The sequence below is a fragment of the Sycon ciliatum genome, chromosome 10 (assembly GCF_964019385.1).
Source record: "Sycon ciliatum chromosome 10, ocSycCili1.1, whole genome shotgun sequence".
NCBI classification, from domain to species: Eukaryota; Metazoa; Porifera; class Calcarea; order Leucosolenida; family Sycettidae; genus Sycon; species Sycon ciliatum.
The window spans coordinates 29,844,467-29,852,612 of NC_088652.1; the positions used below are offsets into that span (position 1 = coordinate 29,844,467).

Sequence of the window (8,146 nt, forward strand, 5' to 3'; positions counted from 1 at the left end):
ACAGCACTATGACTAGCTGACGGAGCTAGCTGGAGGTGAGTGAGGAGGCATGGTTTGAGCAAGAAACGATAAGGCCACCCTTTCTTTTTTCGTTGTTTAACGTCCGCGCCCGCGTACCTTTTTGCCTCCGACCGGAAAAAAACAAGAAAGTAGTAGTACCAATAATATGCGAAGTTGTAAATACATGATTGTGTAGTTTCACAGTGTGCCGATCATGACCTTAAACTTATAATCTTGCCTCCCGGGCATGCCTTTGTCTTGTGTTCTTTTTCTTTTTTTGTTGGCTTTTAAATATCGTACGGTGTGTGTCCTAGTAAAAATCCAGATGTAATGAATTCATGACATGCTAACTCCATGCTATGTACCTGTTTTGTTGGATTCATCAGGCATGTGCTCCAATGTACCATCAAAGAGTGTTGTTCTATGCCTGCAAGTGCCGTTAGACCCAGATATATTGTATATATCACATGCTTTACTGGTCAAAATGTTTGATTGGGGTTTCCAGTTTTTGGAATGGGCTTTTGTTTTTTTTAATTCCGCCCTCCCGCGTACCTTTTCGCGAAAAAAAGGACGTTAAACAATGAATTAACAAAGGGTGGCCTAACGCTGAAAGCCGGAACAGGGCCTGGTCATATCGCATACCGGCTGCAGTAGACCTGCTACCAGTAAACAATCCGTCATACACGTAGATTCTACCGCCGTACACAGGTATATGTACGTGCATGTCCATCACCCATCTCCCAATATCCGTACATGGTCGCAGAGTAGGTCTACATAATATGTAGCACCTGCTGGATGGCACGATATGAGCATATGGCCTTTATGGGGTGGACTTGTGCCTGCACCCGTAGATCTACTAGTAGATCTACATACAGTGTAGTACAAGCGATGAGGATCTCTACGACGGAACGTCATTTCCGCCCGACCAGGTTCGGCTTGGCCCTCCGCTCCGGCATACCGCAAATCGGTTGTCTTTTTTCTTTGAGGAGCTTCAAGCTCGGCGTGCCAATTGCCGGCAGCAAGCTAGCTGGAAGACGCGTCGACGTTCTGGACTGAGTCACAAGTGTTTTATCCAGTCGTGTGCAGGATGTCGGGTTGAGTTTGAGTAACTGCTTCTCAGTTGTCATAGCGGAACGTGTCGGTTTTCCGTGCATGGACTTGGCGTTAGAGCGGGCTGAAAACTGCACTTGGAAGCTTGGTATCGGAAATTCCTACATTCCCCTCGTTTGTCGACGACTGTTGGTGAAACTCGGCATACACAAGTGAGTACTGTGCGTGTGTGTGTGTGTGTGTGTGTGTGTATGTGTGTGTGCGTGCGTGCGCGCGCCCGTGTGTGTGTGTGTGTGTGCGTGCGTGCCCGCGCCCGTGTGTGTGTATGTGTGTGCGTGCGTGTGCATGCATGTGTGCGCTGAGACCAGAGAAAAACCGGACTAACTTACTTGCAGAACATGTGGTGTTCCAAATATCTACAAAATTTTAGAACTATTATAATCTGCGGACAGCATGCTGTTTCGTTCTTTTTGAACTCATCAGCGCAGCACAGAGAAAATGAGGCCGAACCTGATAGCATGAAAATAAAAATTTCCAATCAGGCCCGAACGTACCTTGCCAGAGTGCTCAAACTGACAAGTCAGTGAGCTCTGCATAACGCAAACAGCAAAGGCACTACCCCACGCAAGAGTGCTCAACTACTACAAGAGCAGGAGCGAAATACTCAATCTGCGGACAGCATGCTGTTTCGTTCTTTTTGAACTCATCAGCGCAGCACAGAGAAAATGAGGCCGAACCTGATAGCATGAAAATAAAAATTTCCAATCAGGCCCGAACGTACCTTGCCAGAGTGCTCAAACTGACAAGTCAGTGAGCTCTGCATAACGCAAACAGCAAAGGCACTACCCCACGCAAGAGTGCTCAACTGCTACAAGAGCAGGAGCGAAATACTCAATCTGCGGACAGCATGCTGTTTCGTTCTTTTTGAACTCATCAGCGCAGCACAGAGAAAATGAGGCCGAACCTGATAGCATGAAAATAAAAATTTCCAATCAGGCCCGAACGTACCTTGCCAGAGTGCTCAAACTGACAAGTCAGTGAGCTCTGCATAACGCAAACAGCAAAGGCACTACCCCACGCAAGAGTGCTCAACTACTACAAGAGCAGGAGCGAAATACTCAATCTGCGGACAGCATGCTGTTTCGTTCTTTTTGAACTCATCAGCGCAGCACAGAGAAAATGAGGCCGAACCTGATAGCATGAAAATAAAAATTTCCAATCAGGCCCGAACGTACCTTGCCAGAGTGCTCAAACTGACAAGTCAGTGAGCTCTGCATAACGCAAACAGCAAAGGCACTACCCCACGCAAGAGTGCTCAACTGCTACAAGAGCTATTATATTATAATAGTTCTAAAATTTTGAAGGACGCTTCACGCAGCTTCATTATACTTGAATCGTTTGCAGACAAGCTGCCTACATTCAAGAGAGCACTGCATTTCACACATATCCATTACAGGTATCGTTTCAACGTTTCGGTCTTCATGACCATCATCAGGAATGAAGTGGAAATGGAAAAAAACAGCAGTATAAAAGAAGGAAGCAAAGCGCAGTACCTAGTGAGAGAAGTGCAAAGCACGTTGTGATAATAGTTCTACTCTCCATAATAACGTAATCTGTAGGACCACGCAAAAATTATGTTGTATCGAGAGTTATGGTATGTAGAAAACTGTGTGTAAAATGCAAGATGTACGTGAAAGTGAAGGCGGGTTCAACCATGCCAACATATACTCACTGTAGCACCATGGACATGAGATGCAATCAATGCTGCACAATACATGTATTATGCACAGAACAGAACAACAAGGACAATCAAGACTTGTTTGCTGTGACTTGAAGTTTCATGCTCTCACAATCATCAGGCAACATGAACATTGGCTGCCGACCATGCCAGTATATATGCCAGGGGATGGTGGTATGAAAAGCTGTGAGAATGTGGGGGCTAGCAGTGTTATTTTAGGCAGGAGGCTGTGTGCAGAGTGTGTGGTTGTTGAAGGCAGGGGCTAGCAGTGCAATGTTAGCGCAGAATGTGTGGCTGGTGTGGGCAGGAGGTGGTGAGCAATGTGTGTGGATGTTGTGGGCAGGAGGCTATAGTCTAGAGCTAGGAGTGTGATATTAGCGTTGTGTACATGTATATGGCTGGTGTGTGCAGGGTGTTATGAGCAAGGTGTGTGAATGTGAATGGTGTGGGCAGGGTGTTATGAGCAAGGTGTGTGAACGTGAATGATGTGGGCAGGGTGTTATGAGCAAGGTGTGTGAACGTGAATGGTGGGGGCAGGGTGTTATGAGCAAGGTGTGTGAACGTGAATGGTGTGGGCAGGGTGTTATGAGCAAGGTGTGTGAACGTGAATGGTGTGGGCAGGGTGTTATGAGCAAGGTGTGTGAACGTGAATGGTGTGGGCAGGGTGTTATGAGCAAGGTGTGTGAACGTGAATGGTGTGGGCAGGGTGTTATGAGCAAGGTGTGTGTGAACGTGAATGGTGTGGGCAGGAGGCTGTGGAGACATATTATTTAGGTGACACCGTGGTATTTTAGGAGATACTTGTTCTCGTGTCGGCACTTGGACACCATTTCCGAGCGCTTGTTTAGGCTGGATGGTGACCCTAGCGTGTTCAGGATGTGGTACTTTTCTCTGGTACAGATGGAACACCGCTTTGTGATGTTGGAGTATGCTCGGGGCGCGATCTTTTATCCTCCATTCAACTTTGTACGGGGCGCTGGATTTCTTCAGTTTCCAGATGTAGTTCTAGAATTCAGTGCAGCTATAATGCCCAATGGGACCAAGAGTACAGGAACACCAGAGTGTGCAGCTTGCGGCCTTTTCTGCTATGGGTGTCTGTCACGGCCAAATTCCGTCATTACATCATATTTGGCGCAGATCTGAGGCGGGAAACGGCGTAGTGCGTACAACTGAGCTGCAGTTGTGCAGAAAGAGACCTGCTTGAATCCTGTTTGTACGGACTACATCACAAAAATGATGTAATCACGGAATTCCGCCGTGACAGCAACCCATCCGAGCTGCACACTCTGGTTTTCATGTACTCTTGATAAGGACTAAACTGTCAAGCTATGGCTACAGGTTGATTGAACTGGGCACGTGAATCTCCACTGTACTTGCCACATGCCCCTTGTATTAGACATTTGTCTGTACAGTCATAATCCTGATGACTGGAGCCATCCAAACAGTACTCACTGACTCAGTAATACTGTAATACTGTAATACTGGTGAACTGCCCTGGTGTAGATCTACTGTGCACACACACACACACGCACGCACACACACACACACACACACACACACACACACACACACACACACACACGCACACACATACACACACACACACACACACACGCCCTACCCCGCCCCGCCCCGCACCGCCCCGCCCCAGTTTGGGTTCAAATCCCAGCATTTGGCTTCAGATTTTTCTTCTTTCAGTTCTGATTTTTTTCTAAGTTGAGGAAAAAGTTCTAAGTCCTCGGGCTAAGTGGTCAATAATAAGTGGTCAATATAAGTGGTCAATAAAGCGGTCAATATTATGCTGATATTTGACCGCTTAGAGATCACAAGTTTCTGTGGGAGTCAATAATAAGAGAGTGATAAACTGTTATATCGAAGCTTGAAGCTCCGATGCGCAGCTAGAAATCCAGTCTGCACAGCACAGTGTGGGGGAGCTGTACTATCAAGGTGGTTATGTAAGGAATTTTCACTATTCATTACGTACTGGAGATAGTGAAGTTTTCATTTGGCAACGGTTTGTTCCCCAATTCCACACGAGGGTGGTGAGTGGGTATTTTCTCAAATGCAGAAATTATTCAAATATTCATGAAGCACAATCCTGCAACAGCAACTTCAGCTCACCAGTGTCAGGTGCATGTACATCAGGGGTGTAGGAAGCAGTTAAATAAATATTGGTAAGTAAGTAAATTATCGTATCCGTTCCCGAAGGGAACTCACGACGGCCGCTAACACCCGATAAACCCTTAAATATTGGTGCGGCGAAATTGTGAGAGGGGGTCCGGGGGTCGTCCCCCGGAAATGTTTTTGAAAATTGGGCCTAAAAGGCCATATTTTAATGCTACAGAATAATATGAGAAATAAGAATATGCATGCTGATGATACACCGCATTGTCGATGTAAAACATGGTACCTGTACAAGAGTCGACAAGCCATCAACAAGGTTGAAATGTAAAAAATAAAAAAATCTCGAAAATTATTGGTCCGGCGACCGCTGGGCCTGCCGGACCGGTTCCTACGCCCATGTACATCACCTACGGCACCCGGGACGGGGGCTGATTACCCGCAACACCCAGGAGGGGGGCTAATTACCCACGACACCCCCGGTACTGGGCTAATTACGCACAGCACCCAGGACGGGGGCTAATTACGCACAGCACCCGGGCCACCGTTAGGCGCTGCATCTGCCGCTAGTGTTTACCGGGTGTTAGCGATAACTTACTTATTTCATCCGGGATGGGGGGGGGGGGCTAATTACCCACGACATCCAGGATCGGGGCTCATCACCTACGACACCCGGGACCTCTCTCTCACCGCCCTCTCACCCCTTATCTCAATACGTGTGTGTACAGGTCTTTCATGTATGTTTGTGCACGTGTTTGTGCGTTCCTGTGTGCTTACTGACAGACGAAAATGTCCCGGTTCTCACACCAAGAGTTACACTTTGCAAACAGTTTGAAGCACAGTTTGACTGCACTGGGAAAGGATTTGTAAAGACATCTTCACCCACCAGTGTTCCCAGGGATGCCACACACCTGTAAGAGTTTTGGAAATTCCTGATTGTTCTTGGTCATTTCAGGTTTTTGCGTGTGTGTGTGTGTTGGTGTGTGTTGTGTGTGCGCGTCTGTATGTATGTGTGTGTGTGAGAGAGAGAGGTGTGTGTGTGTGTGTATGCGTGCATGCGTGTGTATGTGTGCGCGCGTGCGTGTGTATGTGGGTATGGGTGTGCATGTGTGTGTGTGTGTGTGTATGTACGCATGCGTGTGTGTGAGTGTGTGTGTGCGTGTGCGCACGTGTTTATGTGTGTGTGTGCGCGTGTGTGTATGAGCGCATGCGTGTGTGCGCGTGCGTGAGCGTGTTTATGTGTGTGTGTGTGTGTGTGTGTGTGTGTGTGTGTGTGTGTGTGTGTGCGTGCGTGCGTGCCTGTGTGTGTGTGTGTGTGCGCGCGTGTGCGTGCGTGCGTGTGTGGGTGTATGTGTGTGAGAGAGAGGTGTGTGTGTGTGTGTGTGTGTGTGTGTGTGTGTGTGTGTGTGTGACTGCTCGGCTGCTGAAGTGGCGTCGGTCTCGGCTGTGGCATCGGCAGACTCAGTCCGGAAACAGCGGGTTGCCCTGCCCTGCTGCAGAGCGCATTGTCTCGGCTGCGGTCGTTGCTGCAAGTCATGCCGTGGTTTCGACCTGCATAGCTGTGCTAATTTCCTGTCCAGGAAGTAGAGCGACGTTCCTGGGTCCAATGCTGAGCTCAGTGCTGTTGACCCCTGCACAGGGGACACGTGACCATTTGATGGCAGTGTTACCAAGGACCAAGGTGTGTGACTGTGTGTGTGTGTGTGTGTGAGAGAGAGAGAGAGAGATGGGTGAGAGAGGTGTATGTGTGTGTGTGTGTGTGTGTGTGAGAGAGAGAGAGAGGTGTGTGTGTGTGTGTATGCGCGTATGCATGTGTGTGTGCGCGTGCGTGGGTATGTGGGTACGGGTGTGCGTGTGTGTGTGTGCGTGTGCGCGCGTGTTTATGTGTGTGTGCGCGTGTGTGTATGAGCGCATGCGTGTGTGCGCGTGCGTGAGCGTGTTTATGTGTGTGTGTGTGTGTGTGTGTGTGTGTTTGAGTGGAATTGTTGCCGACGATAAAAAAATTTATCAAATTGTACAACATCTGGAACGCTTAGAGATGGACGCCGCTGCTCTTCAAGAGACCCACTGGTTTGGTCAGGAAAACTATCAAGTCCACGGAGCAATGGTCATTGCTTCGGGTTGGCCTGTGCCTGGGGAAGGAGCGTCCAGACGGCGAGGTGAGGGCGTTGCGTTTGTGCTGAGGGGAAATGCGCTTCGGGCCTGGCGCGAAGGGGGTTGTCAACTCGTCGCAGTATCCGCTCGGTTGTTGTCCATACGCTTGAAGTTTGATCTGGCGAGTGGAGAGGTTGAATGGATGTCGCTGGTTACAGCTTATGCGCCAACATTCAACAGTAAGCGCTGTGAAAAGGATGCGTTTTATGACTCTCTGCAAGGAGTACTCAACTCAATACCGTGCACAGATAAATTTGTTCTACTTGGAGATTTCAATGCCAGAGTGGGGTCTGGAGAGCCAGGTGATGATTGGAGCGCTGTGCGTGGCTCACATGGCTTGGGCTGCCTGAATTCGTCTGGAGAGGAGCTACTTCAGTTTCTGGCAATGCATCAATGCTGGATCGCGAACACCTGGTTCAGGAAAAAGCAGGAATTGAAAGGCACTTGGCAGCATCCCAGAACTAAACATGTCCATTGTATTGACTTCATCATCACAGCGCAAGGGAGCCGGCACTGGTGCACTGATGCTCAGGTTATTCGCTCGGCAGAATGTGGGAGCGACCATAGTCTTGTTGCCGCCAGGTTTAGGCTCGGCAGGGTCTTGTGGAAACCGCGGAAATCCACAAAGAGAGTACGATTTGCAGTGCATAATCTGCCCGCAGTGGTTTCGACAGATGCTGAGGGAAACCACCGGAGGAAGGTTGACGACTACCAGGAAAACATCAATGCCAAGATTGATGCAGTGGCGGACGCGGAAACGGTAGACGAGAAATGGAATGCGATGCGGGACGTGGTGACGGCGGCAGCTGCGGACACTCTCGGTCATCAGAGGAGACGGCAGCCTGATTGGTTTACGGAAAGCCAGGACGGGCTGCGGCCACTGCTGGACGCGCGCAATGCATGCTATCGAACATGGATCACTAGTGGCCGGAATCAGGAGGAGTATTCGCGCTACCGTGTTGCGCGCACGAGGGCTCGCGCTGCCACCCGAGCTGCGAAGAATGATTGGTTTGCTGCCATGGCACAACGTACTGAGAAGGGGCGCTTTGACTCGGCGCGCATTTGGGCCGGTATCAAGACCAT

At 49.2% G+C, this 8,146-nt stretch overlaps 1 long non-coding RNA gene across 1 annotated transcript in view; it reads left to right on the plus strand.

Moving 5' to 3' along the window:
• Window positions 1-925: 925 nt before the first annotated feature.
• Window positions 926-8,146, plus strand: part of LOC135825686 (uncharacterized) — a 12,047-nt gene continuing 4,826 nt past the window's right edge. Inside the window, exons 1-2 of the long non-coding RNA XR_010555108.1 lie at window positions 926-1,262; window positions 5,693-5,822. This is a non-coding gene — a long non-coding RNA (uncharacterized LOC135825686). The remainder of the gene's footprint in view (window positions 1,263-5,692; window positions 5,823-8,146) is intronic.